Source organism: Artemia sp. Qi Xiang Cuo, chromosome 13 (assembly GCF_049724085.1).
Source record: "Artemia sp. Qi Xiang Cuo chromosome 13, ASM4972408v1, whole genome shotgun sequence".
In the NCBI taxonomy this organism is placed as follows: domain Eukaryota; kingdom Metazoa; phylum Arthropoda; class Branchiopoda; order Anostraca; family Artemiidae; genus Artemia; species Artemia sp. Qi Xiang Cuo.
Window position 1 is genome coordinate 48,536,775 of NC_142806.1, and position 18,963 is coordinate 48,555,737.

The 18,963-nt window shown below is 33.1% G+C and overlaps 1 protein-coding gene across 1 annotated transcript in view; it reads left to right on the forward strand.

Moving 5' to 3' along the window:
• The window catches only part of bma (SCY1-like protein bma), a 431,463-nt gene that overhangs the window by 143,438 nt on the left and 269,062 nt on the right, over positions 1-18,963 (forward strand). The gene's annotated exons all lie outside the window — the stretch shown is intronic.

The window sequence follows — 18,963 nt, forward strand, 5'->3', positions numbered from 1 at the left end:
TAAAAGTAAGTAATGTAAAGTAAGTAAGTAAAGTAAATAAAGTAAGTAAAGTAAGTAAGTTCTTAGTAAAGTTAGTTTTCAGTAAACAAAACGCGAGTTGTCCCCGAATGGGATGGGAGGATGTCGCATGGAAAGATTTAAGGGAAATGGGAACTTCTCACGAGGGTTTAAAAGGGAGGGTTCGAATAAATTGGGACGGAGAAGGATCTGGCGTAGGTTTGTTGGCCTCAGCCAGCTTGGTACTGAAGTAAATTGATTGTAGTAGTAGTTATTATCGGGTATTATCATTACCCGACTAGAACATTAACGGTAGTTCGGCGACCCCAGGCTATTACAATTTACAAAGTGATCCGTTTTCAAACAGTTCGTGGTAACGAACTGTAAGTACGGAGTGACTCGGCTCAATAGTAACCAAAACTTTAAAAAACTGAACTATGATATCAATAATACATAAAACGATGCTAATAGTGTAGATAATCAGCTAATAGTGTCATTCATCGAAAATTACGAGCCGGAGACAATTTGCCTGATTTTTGAAATAGGAAAGAAACACCCCTTAAAATTTAAGGAACATTAATGCAAATCACATCATCATATTTAGCATACCAGAAAACCCAGTTGTAGAAGTTTCAAGCTCCTATCTGCAAAAATGTGGAATTTTCTATTTTTGCCAGAAGACGGATCAGGAATGCCTATTTATTTATTTTTTTTGTTTTTCTGTTTTTTTTCCTCAGGGGTGATCGTACTCAAATAATGGTCCTAGAAGATCGGGAAAGGACGCATTCGAACAGAAACAAAAATTTCTAGTGCTCTTTTCAAGTGACAAAAAAAAGTTGGAGGGCAAGTGGCCCCCTCCCACACCCATTTATTTCCCAAAGTTACCTGATCAAAATTTTGAGATAACCATTTTATTCAGTACAGTTGAAAGATCAAATAACTATGTCTTTAGGGGTAAAATAACCCCCTACAATCCGTGGGGAGAGGCCTGTATGTTATGAAATTTATGAACGCTATGAACGCTAAATTATGACTGTTTGTCCCAATTTTTAAGAACGGCTACTGAAACTCAGGGGCCATTTAATTAGAATGGGAAGCTTATTTAAAAGTGCTAAAAGCTTTAGCGTAACGAGCAAGGTATTGATGAGGGGTCAACCTTTCATATAAAGAACAATTTCTGTTCGTTTTGAGTTTTAATGTTGCTCCTTACTTTCAATTAAAAAAAGTTTTGTTTTTAATTTAATTCTGTAAGACATGTTGGCCCTGAGATGCGGGAAGCTTTACGTCAGGCTGTTTCAACAGTTGATGAGCTAAATGAATTTTGCAGTGAACCGAATGGACGGTGTTTCTCAACCTATGAATTTTAATCCCTGTTGGACGAATTCTTTCTCGTGTGATTATGATTTTTTTTTTTTTTTTTTTTTTTTTTTAAGCGGGACAAAGAGGTAGAGTAAATAAACCATTTTATGTCTTATTTCTTCGAAATTTTATTTCTTCGACTTTTTATTCACTTTATTTTTTTTAGGGGGGAGGCGGGGTAAGGATGGCTGGTAGGGTTTTGTAAAGTATGAAGTTTATCCATGCGAGTTTATAAGCTTCGGGTTTGTTGTTAATTTGTTGATTTCTTTTAATATAACCCATTTTCTTCTAAATATATGCTTTCGGGTAAATGACCGGATTTTATTCCGCTTCTTTAATCGCTCCTTCACGATATCAATTTATTCTTGCATATACGACAATTTACAAGGTATTCTAAAACTAATGAGGACAAGAAATATCCTATGTTATTAATAGCGGAAAAAATATGATAATTACCCTTTTCTTAGTTTTGCGACTTATTTATAGTTCTTTTCAACTAGTGCCAGTACCTTATTAGCACTTACCACACGGCTTTCTAATAATACTTATTAATTGACTCGAATTTATTGGTATAGTCTACACATTTGGCGAGCTATCCATCATTATTTTTCAGGAATACATTTTTCCCCTTCCATGATTTAGAATTGATTCCCCTAATTCTGTGGCTCTCAATCAATGGTACACGTATCCCTAGGAAGGTGCAGTGATCTAGAAGGGACGCTCTGAAAATTATTTGTAATGTCTGATACTTCACTTGTACTTAGTGATTGATTATATCAAGTAGCCATAAGTTGCACCTAGTATCGTTGGCACTACACATAATAGTTGTGTTCTTCAATTTTCTTTTGTTCAGAATTCTGCTTGTGTTTAACAAACTTTCAAAAAAGTTGGAGTGTGAGATTAAAACTTTAAACGAATGGAAATCAGCTTAAAATAAAAATCAAACTTAGAACAAACAACGATTATCGCGAATAAGGAATCCATACCTAAAAGGAACGGAAATTACAATTAATCAATACAATATCAAATTCAAATCCAGGAAAAAAAGAGTAAACCCGTCATATGGCTTAAATATTGTTCTCACTTTACTGAAAACTATACCTTTGGAGATATCATGGCCCCCCACAGACCCTGGGGAAAGGTCTTTAAATTACAAAATTTGCCCATTGTTTAGGTTGCGAAGTATGCAAACAATTTTCGGGTGGGGGGGATTTTTTTGCTGCTAGGATTTTTCACGGGGATAATTTTCCATGGGGAATGAAGTTTCCAGGGATTGAATTTTTCAGGGGAAATTTTATACTGGGGGAATTTGATAGAATTCCTATACGAAATTTCGTTTTTGTCTTGATTTCTCTTTGCCGACTCAATTTTTCGCATGGAGATTGTTAAGGGTAATTGTCCGGGGTAAATTTTCACCAGGATTGAATGGCCTAGAGAATAAATCCGCCGGGAGGGGAGAATTCTCCGTGGAAGTGTAGCCAGATTTCCTGGCATTATTAAAAAAGATCATGAATTAAATTTTTAAAAAACAAGTTTCTTCAACTGAAAAAAACTTTCTGAAAAATAAGTTTCTCAAAGAAAAGTAAAGGCCGCTTTAAACTTAAGCTCAGCAGATACAAATACCTTTTAAAATTCAAACTCAAAACGACCAGAAATTGCTATCGAAGAATAAATGAAACCCAAAACGAACAGAAGTTAAATAAACAATCATAGCAAAAACATACAAAAAGTAATAATATAAATGAATAAATAGATCTTAAGGCGAGAATTGCTTCGATTGAATATGAAAATCATGCTTAAGACAAAAAAATATTATCTATTGAGTTATAAATGAAACTTAAAACGAATCTAAATAGAACAAGAAATCAATGAGAAAAAAAATACAGTATATATTAATGAAAATTAACAGATAAATCTTAAAACGACTGAAGATTATATTGAACTCACAAATCAAGCTTGTAACAAACAAAAATCACCACAAACAAGAGTTTGGGTATGACCTCCTTCTCTCACTGTATAAGTCTAAAACCTACTGCGTCATTGGCGCTTTACTGAAAACCAATTTTATGACAAATATTTTCTTTTGTACTTAATATTGAAAATAAACATTAAAATTACAGTAACATTTTAAACTGATGAGCTTTCAGCAATTAATATCATTATACCTCAAATATTCAGTTTAATTTATTTTTGCTCTTTCTAAAGTTGTTAAAGACGAATATAGTTTACTGCAAACAAGTGTTTGGATACTGCCTCCTTCCCTAACTGTATAACCAAAAGCCTACTGCGTCATTGGCGCTTAACTGAAAACGGATTATAGTACAAATATTTTCTTTTCCAGTTCTTACAGTATTGAAAATAAAAATACAATTACAGTGAAATAAATTCTTGAACTGATGGATCTTTCAATAATTAATATCATTATGCATCAAATATTCAATTTGATGTTGTTTATACTTTCCAAGACTGTTCAAGACGCATATAGTTTTCATTATAGTTTCATTATTTTGTGCAAAAAGTTTCTTTGATTAATCATAGGAAAACACTATTTACTGGAGCAATATACTGCTGCCGTAGGACATGACACCAACTGTCTCGGAATGTAAGGAAACGTCAAACTGTCGTTAAAGAAATAAATGTGTGTTCAAACCTGTGTAAATTAACCCTAATCAATTAAAAGGTTGACTTACATAGTTGAAAGTGTACAGGAAATTGCATTTCTGACTCATGTATAGTGTCAAGCTTGATTTTTTTAACTCGGTCTTCACCCCCCCCCCCTCTCTCTTCATCGCACTGATCTCCTTTTTTACAGTGAACTTGTGGCCATAGATCTCTTGCAACCCTAAGTCTGCAGGGATGCAGATTATTGACTGACCTAATTCTCTTCAGAAAAACACCCCTACTCCATTTACCCAAGGATAGTGTTGGCTCACAGTGGTGCCTCCTCTCCAACCATATTGCCTTCACTCCTTCTATATGCGAAAAGGGGCCTAGTAACTAGGGACCAAGTGCAGCTTAGTGCAATCCCTTAAACTGAGCTGTGCAATATTTTTGAACTACACTAAAGTGATAGATTCTACTCACTTAGTTTCCGATTGTGCAATAAAATAAAAGTAAAAAATTAAATTAAAAAGGGCTTGACATTCACTAAAGTTGCAAATTCTGACTTCTCTTTAATTGAGCTTTTAAAAATCATTTTCAATGTAAGAAATATGTTAATTAGAAATCTTTTCAGGGAAAATAGACATTGTCTTTTTACATTTTGCGCTCCTATTATGGTTCAAGGGATTTCCCCTTTGTTCTATTAGCCTTAGTAAATAAAGCTAAAGTTGCTGAAGTAAACGAAGCATAGGATAACTCATATACTAAGAAAAAGATAAAACAATCAGTAAATAAACCAGATAGATTTGGAAAGGTAATTCATGCTTTTTCAAAACAGTTTGTTTTGAACAGCTATTTATCCTGTTAGCTCTTATCCCTTTTTTTGATGCAAAGAAATGACAGAATAGATGAGTTTACGTTTTCCTACGGTATTCGGCAAGATCAGCAGAAAAATAACAAAAACAAACTATACCAAACAACGATACTATGGGATATAAATAATAATCTCAAATAATGCTTATATCTCCTTTCATATAATCAGATATAATGTGTCAACTTGACACAGCCGTGTCAACCTGAGTTTTTTTTGCCGTGGCACAGATTTTTTAATCATGTAGATTTTCAGTACTTCACTGTGAATTGATGAATACGCTTCCAACATACTATAAAGTGCTAAATGGTTAACGATTCTGTTTTGTTCCAAGTTTAATATTAAAAAGTTCCTAATAACAAAATGTAAGCAAAAGGCAACTCCTTCTAATAGCAATCGAAACTCTAAAAAGATTAGTTTTGATAACAATATATTTATAGAACACTCCCAAAGGTCCCGTGATCTCGATAAAAATTACACCATTAAACTCAGCACATGATAGAACCCTACGGCAAAGGTTTCAAGCCTTTACCTAAAAAAATTTGAAATATCGGATTTTTTTTATAAAGGATGACCACAGATGCGCGTTTATTTATTTAAATTTTTTTTCAGGTTATTCAACCTGAAATTGATTCTCTTCGAACGATAGTACTAGGGGTTTTTTAGTTGCAAAAAGTTTGTGTCACAGTATGGTGGCGTTTTCTGCCAGTTATTCGTAGAAAAAACAATTTTTGCCCAAATGAAAATACTTTGCAAAGAAAATAATTTGCGCTTTACAGAAAAAATAAATCTTCAATTTTTCACTTTTATAACTTTAATAAATCAAAACTTAATATTTTAACTAATAAATATCAACATTTGTATATTAACTGACAATGCACACTCATTTGTGTTTTTTCAGTAAAGTGCAAATTATGTTCTGGCCTAGAGAAGGCATAAGGGTGGCGAACCCGGCTCATGTTGATTTCTGCTCGTTTTGAGTTTGACTCGGTTATTTATTGTATTTTCTGGTGGTTTTGTGCTTCTTTAATTTATTGATGCTGTTCTATGGTAGTTTTACGCTTCGTAGATTATTTGATTCTATTTTTGCTTATTTTTAGTTTAATGGAGTTCTTTACTTTTCTTTGAAAAACTTATTTCGTGGGAAAAGTTTTCTTAATTAATTTCTGTTCGTTTTATATTGACATAGTCTTTTCCAGGGAAAAAGAAACTAGTAGTTTAAATCTTTTCGGTTTTTTTCTTTAAGAATTTATAGTTTGGCCTGCTATTTGTATGCTGTAGAAACTTTTTCAACAATTTTTAACAACATACACCCTTTTGAAAATCTTGACACAAATAGTAGTGTTGAATTTAGTTTTATACCTCCTTTAGCTGACCTTAAATTCAAATTTAATAGCTTACCCTTCCCATAAAATTCTATCTACCCTAGATGCACTTAAACTCTTCTGATTTAGTTAAATTTTAAGAGCAGAAGCAGTAATTGAAGTAGCCTCCAAAATTTGAACTGAATACCCGCAGTCGTTCTTGGGTTTTTCCTGAGATGTTTTATTTGTAACCAGCATACACAGTGCGTTTTGATTTAATTTTAATGCAACATTTAGTTTTTAAGCATAATCGGCAAATTGGATATCTGTGGGGGGGTTAAAAAAACAATAACCCTAGAGATATAGTTAGTAGACCGTTCAGCTATACTGAACAAAATTGCTGTCATAAAAGTTTGATTGGAAGTGTTTGGAAAATTGTGGGCTAAAGAGAAGGGCTGATTGCCCTCCAGTCTTTTTTTACTCTTAAAAAGAGTAAGAACTTTCAATTTCCAGTGAAATTAGTTCCTTAAAAATATTAATGATATTACTAGCTATGATATAGCAGCGCTGCCTACGATATTGCTAATATACCCTTTTAATAACTATGTGCATATAGTTTTTTCATTTAATTGAAATTCCTGCAAACCTTTTACTACTCCTTTCTGGTTATGTCAGGGTATACATTGATAATCACCTAATATCGATATTCGTGTACTGGTAAGCGTGTAGCCGAATCTTTCAAAGCTAAGGGTTCACGCGGGAGGAGGTAGAAGAAGAGTCTCTTTACTATAAACTATTCATTTATTCTACAAAGTCTATATACATGGTTTGAAAACAATCACAAGTGTTGTGATGTGTTACTTGTTGTATTTGGGTGTTGTAGTCTTGGATGCATTTATTCTCCCTTTGTAGGGGAGATAAACTCTGGCCCTAAGGTGATTTAACTTTGGTAGCGTGCCTTAGGCTATGACCAAACTAATGAGGCGTACCGACTGGGTATGTTCGAGAGGCTAAAAATAGATCGTAGAGAGTTTGTCTAAATTACAATACTTTTATTCATTTACCATATAATATAATCGGATATATTCTGTCTACTGGGACTGGCTGTCCCAAGTAGACCACAAGTCTCAAAAACAACATTAATATATAAATAAGATACAGACACTTAAAATGATAAAACAAAGTCCCAAAGTATTTCTAAAACCACGGACCAGAGGTCAGTCCGGCATATAGTTAGTATAAGATTTTTCTTTCCGATAAAATGTATCTTTTATTCATTTCTATCAACCGCACCTTCCCACGTAAATGCTAGGAAGTGGTAATTTCTCAATTTCCCGTTAAACAGAGCTTAGTAGGATATGTTTCTTATCTTAATAAAAAAATGGTATTTCAAAACTTCATATTTGCGTCTTTTATATTTTTACTAAATTAATAATTAACTAAATTAGAAAGCTTTACCACAATACTCCCCATTTAAAGAAGAATTGTCCCAATTCTCAATATTTTACTTTTAAGACCACTTAATTTCGTCTCAAGCTATTATGCTGCCATCTTTGGGTAGTTATGTGCATATACCCCCCTCAATGGGCATCCTTGGGGTCATGTTTCTGGTCCAATATAGGCCATGTTCTTTCCTGTCGAAGGATTTCAATTTGAAATTCATCCTTGTTTCTCTTTTTTTCTGTCTCTAGGACTGACAATTACTCTTTTACCCTCTTCATATGCACCTTCTGTTTTAATTGACCCCAAGCGGTTTAAACATAATATTAGTGCTTTTGCTTAAATTAGATTTATATTAGAAAAGTTTTATGAATTTTTTTTAGTTTAAATTTAATTCCCATTAATAGTTTAATTTATCTGTGTGATGTGGTTGATATACCGTTTATTTTTTTGTTTTAGAAAAACCTTGGTTAGTCAATATATAACAATTTGTTTTGTAACCACAGATTTCTTTAAACACAACACTTTATATTTTCTTCACATTTTACATTAACTTAATGAATGTTTAGGCTATAAGCCATTTGCTTATACATCTTAAGCATTGAAAATTACGGGTTTTAAATTCACTTGTCAGTCAATAAATTGATAGTAAATTCTCACTTATTATTGGATTCTGTTAACGTTGATTTCGGACAAGGTAAACGTATCGGTCCTTGATAGAAAGATTATCTTGGGAGTTGCTAACTACAAGCTCTTGCAGTGCACCAGAAATTTGTTGATTTTAGCATCATACATGAACAAAAACTGGCTGAAGTTGCATCCAACTTTGGTTGATATCGGCAAAAATTAACCAAAAATAGGTTGTAAAAAAAAACTAGGGCTGTGATCTAAAGAATAAAAATTGATAATCAGCATACAAACAAAGCATTAACGTTTGTATACATAAGGAAAAAAATCACACACTAATATATACAAATAATTTTTTTTTGTTAAGTAAGAGGCTAATTATTTTCTTACTCGTTTTCTAAATACAATGTGCCGCTAAAATAGAAACATTCCGTTTCTGGTTGTATTTTAATTGTATTTATATTCTTTACATATTAAAATTAGTATTAATTATTAAACACTCAAAATACCATATTAAACACTCATATTAGTAAAGCATTAATACAGATTTTTTTTTTTTAACAACACCGCTGATTTATACATTGACCAGAAGTCACAAAACTTGAAAATAACAACTACCCCATAAACACTGGCTGAAATTTTTAAAAGTTACTTTAAGACACCTTGTAGTAATATAACCACCAAGAAGCATTTTTTTTTCAAGTAGATTTCTTACAAAGCAAAACTAAAAATTGTTATACTCTCTTTTTCTAAAAAAGAAAACTCAAAATACCAATTTAATATATTTATATATAGTTTATACTGATATAAGTTATGTTGATGCATAACTTAATTGTTTAAAAACAGACAATAACTATGTAATCTTACAATTTATTTAAATACTGAAATGTTTATTCTTTATACAAATTTTTAATCTATCCAGCAAGACTTTTAATTTGATAAGTCTTAAACTATAATTAAAATAATTACAAAATTTGTTTCTAACTTTAACAAATTGATTTATACGGTATAACACAGAAATGTGATTAGCTGCTATTTAAAGGCTTAGCAATAATTCTCGCGATACGACTGTTATTAAAATTTATACATTTGTTATTTTATACGATGCAAATTCCATATTTGTTAAAGGTTTGCAAAATACATTTATAACTGTATATTCCGTCAATAACATTTGTTCAGCTTACTCTATGTCGGTTCGTTTATACCAAAACTTGAGCATTTTTATTTTTTTTGAATGTCCGGTCATTGAGACACTTTAATAGAGTGTTTAAATGTCATCTCTTTTTTCTAGTTTTAATGTCCTTTTGAGACGAGGCTTAGCTTACAGTTTAGATTTGATAAGCTCAGAATTTAGGTATTCACCTTTTTACCTGTTTTGGCACTACCAATTGACTTGTGCCCGTACCCTGCAGGTTTGCTTACCCGGGCTGCCTTCTGGTAGCTCTATAACGTTTCTAAGTTCTCTTGTCATCAGCTACAGCTAAAAACACTATTATGAACCTGCACACAAAATAATTCTGCACACAATAATCAAATTCTTAAGGCTATTATGTGCCTTACTTTCAATTTATGTCATGCTAGTCATTTTTCCGAAAACGCTTCCACATATGAGAGCCAAATTTCTTTTCTTGACTACTTTGAGCATTTGTCCAATATTTCTATTAATCTCGGCCCGCGTTTACCAATGTAACGGTGGCTCCGTAGTATTAATGCTACTTATTTGTACTTATTTAGTACATTTTTCCTACTAGATCGTTCGGCAAGTTCAATAAGTGCGTATAACAAAGTTTAACTGACTTCATTCAGTTTATTTTCCCTTTAGTTTCGTCTGGCTATATTTTCAACTTGAGCCCTTCTCTTTTTTTTCCGATATTTCAATGGAGCCTAAGGGTTTTTTCAAGTCTTTTCCCGCTTTTTCAGTAAAGTATGTCTTTTTTTTTTTTTTTTTTAAAGCCTTTATTTATATATTCCATGTTCTTTTTCAATAACCTTAACAAGTTTTTATGCTGATTGCCCTTTATGATCAAATTCATTATCTCCATATTTTTAAGAGGTGGGGGGGTGGTTGTCTAATTTTTAAAACCTGTATTTGTTTGAAATTCTTCAAATTTTTTCTTCTAAAGTTTTTGTGTTAGAAAAGTACTGAAGTTTTTCAGCTAATAATTTTTTTTTTCTGAACACATTTAATTAAGTTTTGCCTTGCATTTGCTAGTTCTCATTTCTTCCCTAAAATGCATTTTTTTTTACGATATATAGGTTGCCAATTTTATCCTAGTTTAAATTACTATTTTGTTTGCCAAAGAAAGAGAGGCAATAATTCCATTGCAAGGCTAAATAACTTTAAATTCGGTGCTCCGTATCTGCGGTTTACTGATAAGCTTGAGTCTGGAAGAATTACAAGAATGAATTTATGTTCAATATGTTCATTACTGCGACTTTTTTTGTTGTGACAGGTTATATTTTATTTTCAAATAAAATGTGGATATGTTTAGTTTCTGTTAAGGTTCGACGGCTTGGGATTTTGGTGTTTGGGTTGGCATAGATGAAAACCAATTGTTTAAGCTAGGGATCTCCTGTGCAAACTTGTTTTCTGAGGTCCAATACATCGCTTGAATTAAAATTATTATCTTTAACAATGAACTGTGGTTTGCTTGTGACGTTGGGGTTAATTTTTAGCTTATTTTTAATGGATTTTGTCCTTGGCTTTTACCTTCTGGTAAGTTTTCATGTTATAATTTATTTTTATATTGCTTTTCGTTTCTTTTACCTCACACGTTTTTTGCTTTATAAGCTTATTCTAAGTTTTGCTTAAATCGTTATAGGGCTTAATTATTATCTTTATTTTTTATTATATTTTTTTTTTCTTTTTCATAGTGTAACTAATAATAAAAAAATTAGTATATTATACTATAACTAATTTTAATAAGATTACAGCTAGCTTGTACATGTCGCGATTCATGTAAACTCTCGCTTCCTTTCCCATTATAACTATTTTTAAATTTCTTCAAAATAATTTTTTTCAAATTCGACTGAAAGTGTCACCTCAGAGAGTCAAAGGTCAGTAGATGCATTGCATGTAATTAACATCGAGAGGCCAGCAGTGGTTGAGCTCAACTACAAATTTCCTAGCTTCCGATGAACCTATTTCAGTAAAATAATCTTCTTTGTTTTTTTTTGTTTTTTTTTATTATCCCCCCCTTCAAATATATATTTTAGGCAAAAATTTATGTTATCTATGTACCGATTAAAAAAAAAAATATAGATATTTCATTAGTGGCTTTTATACTCGTTTGATTTTTATTTAATATTTATTTTTTATTTTTTTTTGTTATTATTGTTTTATTCAAATATTAATCTGCTGGGGGCTGCGCTTGTTCTGCCTTTCTCCGTTTCCTGGTCCGAGTTCTGGACTCCAAATTTTTGCTTTTCTTCTTTATAATATTTGCAAGTTTTTCCGTGGTTTCTATAGTGTGGCTTACCAGGCTCTGAGTCCGAGCGCTGTTTTGTTGCCTCGTCAAATATCTTTAATCTTTGTTTCTCTCGATGTTTGGCCTTTTTCATAAGTGTTTTAGCGACTTGTGCTGCTGACAAAGGAACTTCCTGCTGCCCCTTTGGTTTCTTTTCTGTTTTCCATAATTTTTCTCTCAAAGAAGGTTTTCTTGACGATGGTCCGGTTTAGCTAGGTCGATTTCTGTCGAAGAAATTTCTGTGTCACATTCTTTTAGCTCGTTTCTGGTTAATGGCGTTTTTTCCAAAAGCCATTTTTGCGCTACGACTGTAGGTGAGTCTAGCGTATTAAAATCAGATAATTCTTTGGTTTCTTCCAATTTTTCTTCCTCTTTGGATTTAACCTCTGGTTTATTATGTCTTAAACCAGTAGGTTGTGTTTGAGGCTCTTCTATGTCGCTTACATCGCTTGTATCCGATGAATATTGAACTTTTCTTTTTTTCTCTTGTTTGTTGTGGAAAGTTTGCAGCCAAGATTCGGCTAAATATTCCTTCCACTTCTCCCATCCGTTGTGGTCATTAAAAAGGTCATAAAATTCATATGGTCTTCTGATATATACTGGTGAGATCGTGTCACCTATTTCTTCTTCTCAAAATTTAGGCTCTGTTTTCCACGGTTTTGAAAAATATCCCTTTTTCATTCTATTATTGTGTATTACTTCTTCCTTTTCCTTATGCTGATGTTTTAGAACATATGTTAAGTTATTTGATAAAAATTTTGTAATTCTATACGGTCCATCCCATTTTGGTTTAACTTTTTTGTTACTTCCAGATTCGTTTTGTAAACATAAAACAAATCTCCTAAACAGTAACTCGTTTTATTTTTGCTTGTTCTGTCATATTTTTCTTTTTGTTCTGTTTTCTCATATTCCAGTTTGTCTTTAGCTTGTTCCATAGCTTTTTTCATTCGCTTTACCATCTCTTACTTATTTTGGTCTAAGTCTTAATATATCCTGGCATTTTGTATTTCATCTAAACAAATTCTGGGATCTCTTATGTGTTGCAAAAAAATGGCGTTTCTTTTAAGGTACGTGAAAAAGCCGTATTTATTCCAAAGACTACAAATGGTAAATGTTCATCCCAATTTTCATTTTCCTTCTTGCATGCATTCCCAGCATGTAAGCTAATTCCCTATGCTTACGTTCAACCTTCCCATTAGCTGCTGCAAGGTAAGACGAGGTAAACCATCGTCTAACCCCCAGATATTCTTTAATTTCGTCTAATAATTTGGCTCTCAAACATGGCCCATTGTCGCTAACTAAAACTCTAGGGAAAACCCCGTGTTCCAAAAATAGGCGGTTGACCAAAACTTACGCAATGGTTTTTATCTTTTCATCTTTAATTGGAAAAGCGTATAAATATGAATTCAAATGGTCTACTATGGTTTGTACACACCTGTTTCCTTTCCTGGAAACTGGTAAACTTCCCCCAGATCCCAAAATGTCTATTGACATTATTTTTCCTACCCCTGAAGGGGTGGGGTATTGCCCTAATTCAGCCCTAGGGGTCTTTGGTGGCGACTTTTGTGTGACATACTCTTGGTAGATTTGTACAAAAGCTTTTATTTTGGAGCACATTTTTGGAAAATAAAAATTTCCTTTCAGTCTCCCCATAGTTTTTGCTTCTCCCATGTGACAGCCAATCGTTGCATGTACCATCTGTAAAACTTCTCCTTCCAGAGATTTTGGATTCACTGGAATAATTTTTAAGTAATTTTTTTTATATTCTTGCGATGGTCTATGGTATCTTACTAGAAGATTTTTACTTTCGTCCAGATCAAAATTATCTAAGTTCTTTAAAAAATGTTTAAAGTGCTCTGGCAGTTCCGTTCCTTTTGATAAAAAGGATTTCATTGCTAAACAAAAATCGCCTTTATTTTGATGCTTTGAAATATTTTCATTAGACAGTATTTCTACCCCTTCCAGTTCGTTCTGGATGGTTGCTATCACATTTTCCTTCTTATCTGGATTTCGTGATAAATAGTCTGGTAAAATATTTGTACGGCCCTTTATATATATTGGAGTATATGAATATGCTTGCAGACGCAGTATCCACCGTGTCAGCCGGGCTGAAGTATTTTTCATTGTATGTAGCCAGACTAATGATATTTGGTCTACTCGTAAAATAAATGTTTTTCCAATAAAAAATTGTCGAAAATTTTCTGTAAATACTAACACTGCTAGATACTCCCTTTCAACGGTTGAGTATTTTTTTTCTGCTCCCGTTAGTGACGAACTAGCGTATTTAGCTATTGCTTCTACACCTTCAGAATTAATGTTTAATAATATGGCCCCTATACCGTACCCCAAAGCATCTGTTTACAAACAGAAGTCTTGTGACAAATCTGACAGTTCTAGTAATGGTGCCAGTAATAATTGCCTTTTTATTTCATTTAGCGCTTGTTTTTCGTCTTCTGGACATTCAAATTGACCTGATATCTTTCAAAGGTTTTTCACATGTTGTGCTATTGTGGCATAATTTTTAATATATCGTCTAAAATAGCTTAATAAACCACAAATCAATCTTCAGCTATATTGATCTTTATGAAGCTGTGAATTTTCTATGACCGTAAATTTTTCTGGATTTGGTGAAATAGTACCTTGGTTTATCAGGTGTCCAAGAAATACTAATTTTGGTACAACTATCTTTAACTTTTCTGGTTTTAATTTTAAACCAGCTTTTTCAAACTTTTCCAATATTTTTCTAAGTCTGAGCAAAGGGTCTTCCAAGTTTTAATTTAACAGAAATAAAACATTCAAATAAGCCAAGGTATCTTTTTTCCTTCCGTGTTCGTAATCTTGCAACACCAAATTCATTAGCCTACTAATAAAATTTGGACTAAATTATAAGCCAATCGACATATGTTCAAATGTGAAGGTTCTCCCATGGTCTAATATTACTGTAGCTTAATGCTTAGTTTCTGCATCTAAAGCGATTTGCCAATATCCTGCTATTAAATCAAAACTAGTGTAATATTTTGAACCCCCTAAGAAATCTAAAATCGAATCAATTCTTGGTAGCTTCATTACGTCTTTAACCGTGACGGCGTTATGTGCTCTAAAGTCCATACTAAACCTATGATTAATATCTTTTTTTCAGACTATTACTTAGGGAAAGCACCAGTCACTAAAGCTTTTTGTACTTATTCACCTATTGTTTATTTCTTTTATTTGTATTACTAAAAATGTATATATCTAATAAGTTTTTTTATAAGGCAAATTCGGTGTGGTAGCGAACGAGTTTGATATCTTGTGTTCGATTAAGTTAGTTGATCTTCACTTTGCTCCGCGTCTTGAAAAACTCCATTTATAATCCCAAAGAATATTTTCTATCCTAGTTTTTACTTTTTCCGGTAAATGTTTTAAATCAAATTGTTGCAAAAAATCCGTTTTCGCCATTGCATACTCTTCTTGTGGTTGCGGGTTTAATGAGGATAAATGTTCCTGGCTAGAAGTGAAGTTTATGCTTAATTCTGGACTGTTTAGCGATTTTAATTCTGAATTTGAAATCTTTCCTACTGATCCAAGTTCTACCTGGTTCAGTTTTATTTGATCATTACTTAGATTTGATAGTTTTAAGTATGTTATACCCTTTTCAATTTTTATAGCTTGATTTTCCACGAAAATCATTGGGTATTCTTTTATGGTGTACCCCTTATCATGGCATCTGTCTCTTTAACCCTTTCATCGTTTTCATTTAGTGTAGCTAGAATTTGAGCTCTTATTCCCCCTTCTATTGTGACTTTTCCGCTTATTTTTAGGCTCTAATTTGAATCTTCACTTTCTCTATTTATTGTTACACTAATTTGCCTATTATGATCATTTGCCTGGTTTATTGTGATTGTATTGGATATGGGCTCCCATACAATCCCTTATTTTCTGATCGCATCTACTCCTAGAATGCAAGGAAATGGTAGCTGCTTGCATATTATTACTGTTACTGTTATATCTTTATCCCCTGCACTACATTTTAGGGGACGTTCTCCGAAAATTGTCAGTTTGCGGCCTTTCACTGCTGTTAGAGTATTCTGGCATCTGCTTAATCAATTTTTGACACTAGGAGAAAATCTATTTAAGACTTTCTCTCTAATTAATTATTTAGATGCGCCTGTATCTAGTAAACATGGTAAATATTGAAAACACTCAGTTTTAAAACAACGCAGAATCGGTAGATTATTATTATTTGCATTTGTATCACAACATTCTAAACTATATAGGGGTCTTTGTAAGGAAACAGCTCTGTCGACCCTTACAGGCTGGTTTCTCCATTTGAATGCCCACTGTTTGGCCAAAAATTTCTGAGAATATCCCAGTTTTCTTCAGCGCTGCTACTTTGACCTTGGGTATTGTTAACCGTTTGCCTTCTAGACTTAAATTCAGGAATATTATTAGATGTTTGCCAAGTATTATTTGCTACCTGTCCTCCTAAATTTCTGTCCTCCTGCGTTCTGAACTGGTTTTTTGTTTTGTACGTCTGGACTTCTTCGGGTATTTTATGCCAGAGATCTGCTACATTTTGATTTGGTTTGCCACAATTATAAAAATTAAATATTTTCCTATATTGCTTGATAATTTTCCCGTCCTCATGGGGTCTATATCTATTTTTATATATTCTTGACCTCCCCATATTTGCTCTATAATTTTCCTCAGGAGGAGGAGGTGGGTGTCCATAATACTTGGTATTCCAAGTCATTAAGGATCTAATACCATGGGATTGGTCGTCAAATTGGGAGGAGTCAGTCCATGGTGGAAAGGATTGGCCTTCCTCGTGCCTTTTTGTTTCACGATTCGGCTCCTCAAAGTTCATCCTCTTCTGTCCCCTTTCATATTTTATACTTTCTTGGGCTCCTGTGTTATTTATTGACATCTGGTCAAACTTTTTCATAGCCTCGTCAATTTTTACCTCTGTTTCGACTAGTATTATAGCCTGCTCTAAATTTTCAGGTTTTCGCGATAATATTAGTCTTAATAACTTTTTTGGCAACCCTTGGGTAAAAGTATGTAGTTGTATTTTCTGTACTGTCTCGTCATTTCCGGCTTTCTCTGATTGTGAACAAACGGATCTACAAATTTTTGTCTGCATACTCCCTGATACTAGTTGAGGTATCGAATGTGGCTACCTATGTTCTTAGCCTCTCGGAGATGCTTGTATCAATGAATCTTGTTTTAAAAGATTCAATTAGAGTACTGATGTCCTTGGGCTCTTTTTCTTTAATTGCCTCAAAATGATTAAGGGCGCTTCCCTTTAATCTGGCTGCAACGCATTGCTCCTTGACCTTATCTTCAAACGATTCAGTTAGTTCGTCGAAAATTTTTAATTTTTCGATAAACTCATCTACGTCTGAATTTCCCGCGTATTCTGGTATAATTTTTGCAATTTCAAGTATTGTAGATAGGGAAGTCATTTTTTCCTCTGGTAATGCCATTTTATTTCAATTTACTATTTGTATTTGGACTCCTCGACCCAATTTTTCCAGCGACCACCAGATGTTATGAAGCATTACTCGAGGTAGGTCGGGATTTTAGTTATTGATGCCTTTATTTTCCCTTTATAGGGTAGTTAAACTCTGGCCCTGAGGTAATTAAACTTTGGTAGCGTGCCTTAGGCTATGACCGAACTAATGAGGCGTACCGATTCGGGATGTTCGAGAGGCTAAAAATAGATTGTAGAGAGGTTGACTAAAATACAATACTTTTATTCATTTACCATATAATATAATCGGATATAATCTGTCTACCGGGACTGGCTGTCCCAAGTAGACCACAAGTCTCAATAAAACAACAATAATATATAAATAGATACCTAGACACTTAAAATGATAAAACAAAGTCCCAAAGTATTTCTAAAACAACGGACCAGAGGTCAGTCCGGCATATAGTTAGTATAAGATTTTTCCTTCCGATAAAATGTATCTTTTATACATTTTTATCAACCACACCTTCCCACGTAAATGCTAGGAAGTGGTAATTTCTCAATTTCCCGTTAAACAGAGCTTAGCAGGATATATTTCTTATCTTAATAAAAAAGTGGTATTTCAAAACTTCATATTTGCGTCTTATATATTTTTACTAAATTAATAATTAACTAAATTAGAAAGCTTTACCACACATGAGAAGAACTTTACTTTAACGAGAGGAACTACTTGTAACGCTTCAGAAAACCGTATATATAATGATTTCCAAGGCTCTTAGAAATACGTTTTACTATATTAAAACTGTCCGAGTTCTACTTTCTGGTTTTATAAACCTAGTTTTTCTGATTCCCATTTCCACAAGAAAAACATCCTAAAATCTAAAAACCCGTGTTCTACTTGGGGTTTCTAAAATCCAATATAAATTTCAAAGATAAAGTTGACCCACGTTGCATTAAAATTAGGTTTCATGTTTCCTGTTCCAAGACTTATATTCAAAAGTTTACAGATCTCCCCCCCCCCATTTTCCAAATTATTTTTTACTAGAATTAATTTTCCAAATCCAACAAAATTTTCTATTTAAGGCTCTTTGCACCGACATAAAATTATTTTAAGAGTAGAAACTTGAAGTAAAAAAAAATCCACACATAATGTCATATCACTGATCACTTCACGGGTCTTGCAGGATTGCTCCAAATTATAGGTTTCTTCAGATATTTTCTTATAATTCTTTTATGGTTCAAAACGGAAGTTTGCGTTCACTGATCATTTTCATACGAATTTTAATCAAATTGAAATGTCTCTGCCTTAAGTCACGCTTGCAATCTTGTTCGCAGAGAATTCGCAGTCCCTATGCCTAAGTAACAAATACACTGTTCGTATTAAAAAAATTTTAACAGACATCGGATGTAAAACATTAAACTTGATGATTTCTATATGTTTTGAAAAAGCATCAAAATTCGATTTCTTTGATGTATTCACTGTTATCAAGACTCTGTTTCTTAGAGTTTCAGCTAGTACTAAGTCGCATAGCTCCTTGCTTACGGTTAGTTACCTCGAACTGTTTGATAATTTTCTTTTTTATATATTTCGCTTTTTCTTTGTTTATGCTTTTACAAAGGGCTTTGCATGTATGTTTGAGAAATATATCTATCCACATATCTAATTACTAAGGTTAATTTGGTTTCAACCCGTTTTCTAAGGCTATAAGGAGAGAAAGGCTGAGATGGATAGGTTCTTCAGATAAAGGATGAAGGAGTTCCAGAGATCGTCCTTGTCGGCCAACCATCTAGGACCAAACAAAAGTAGTTCCACCTCAAATTGGGTGGGGGGATGTCGAAGGAAAT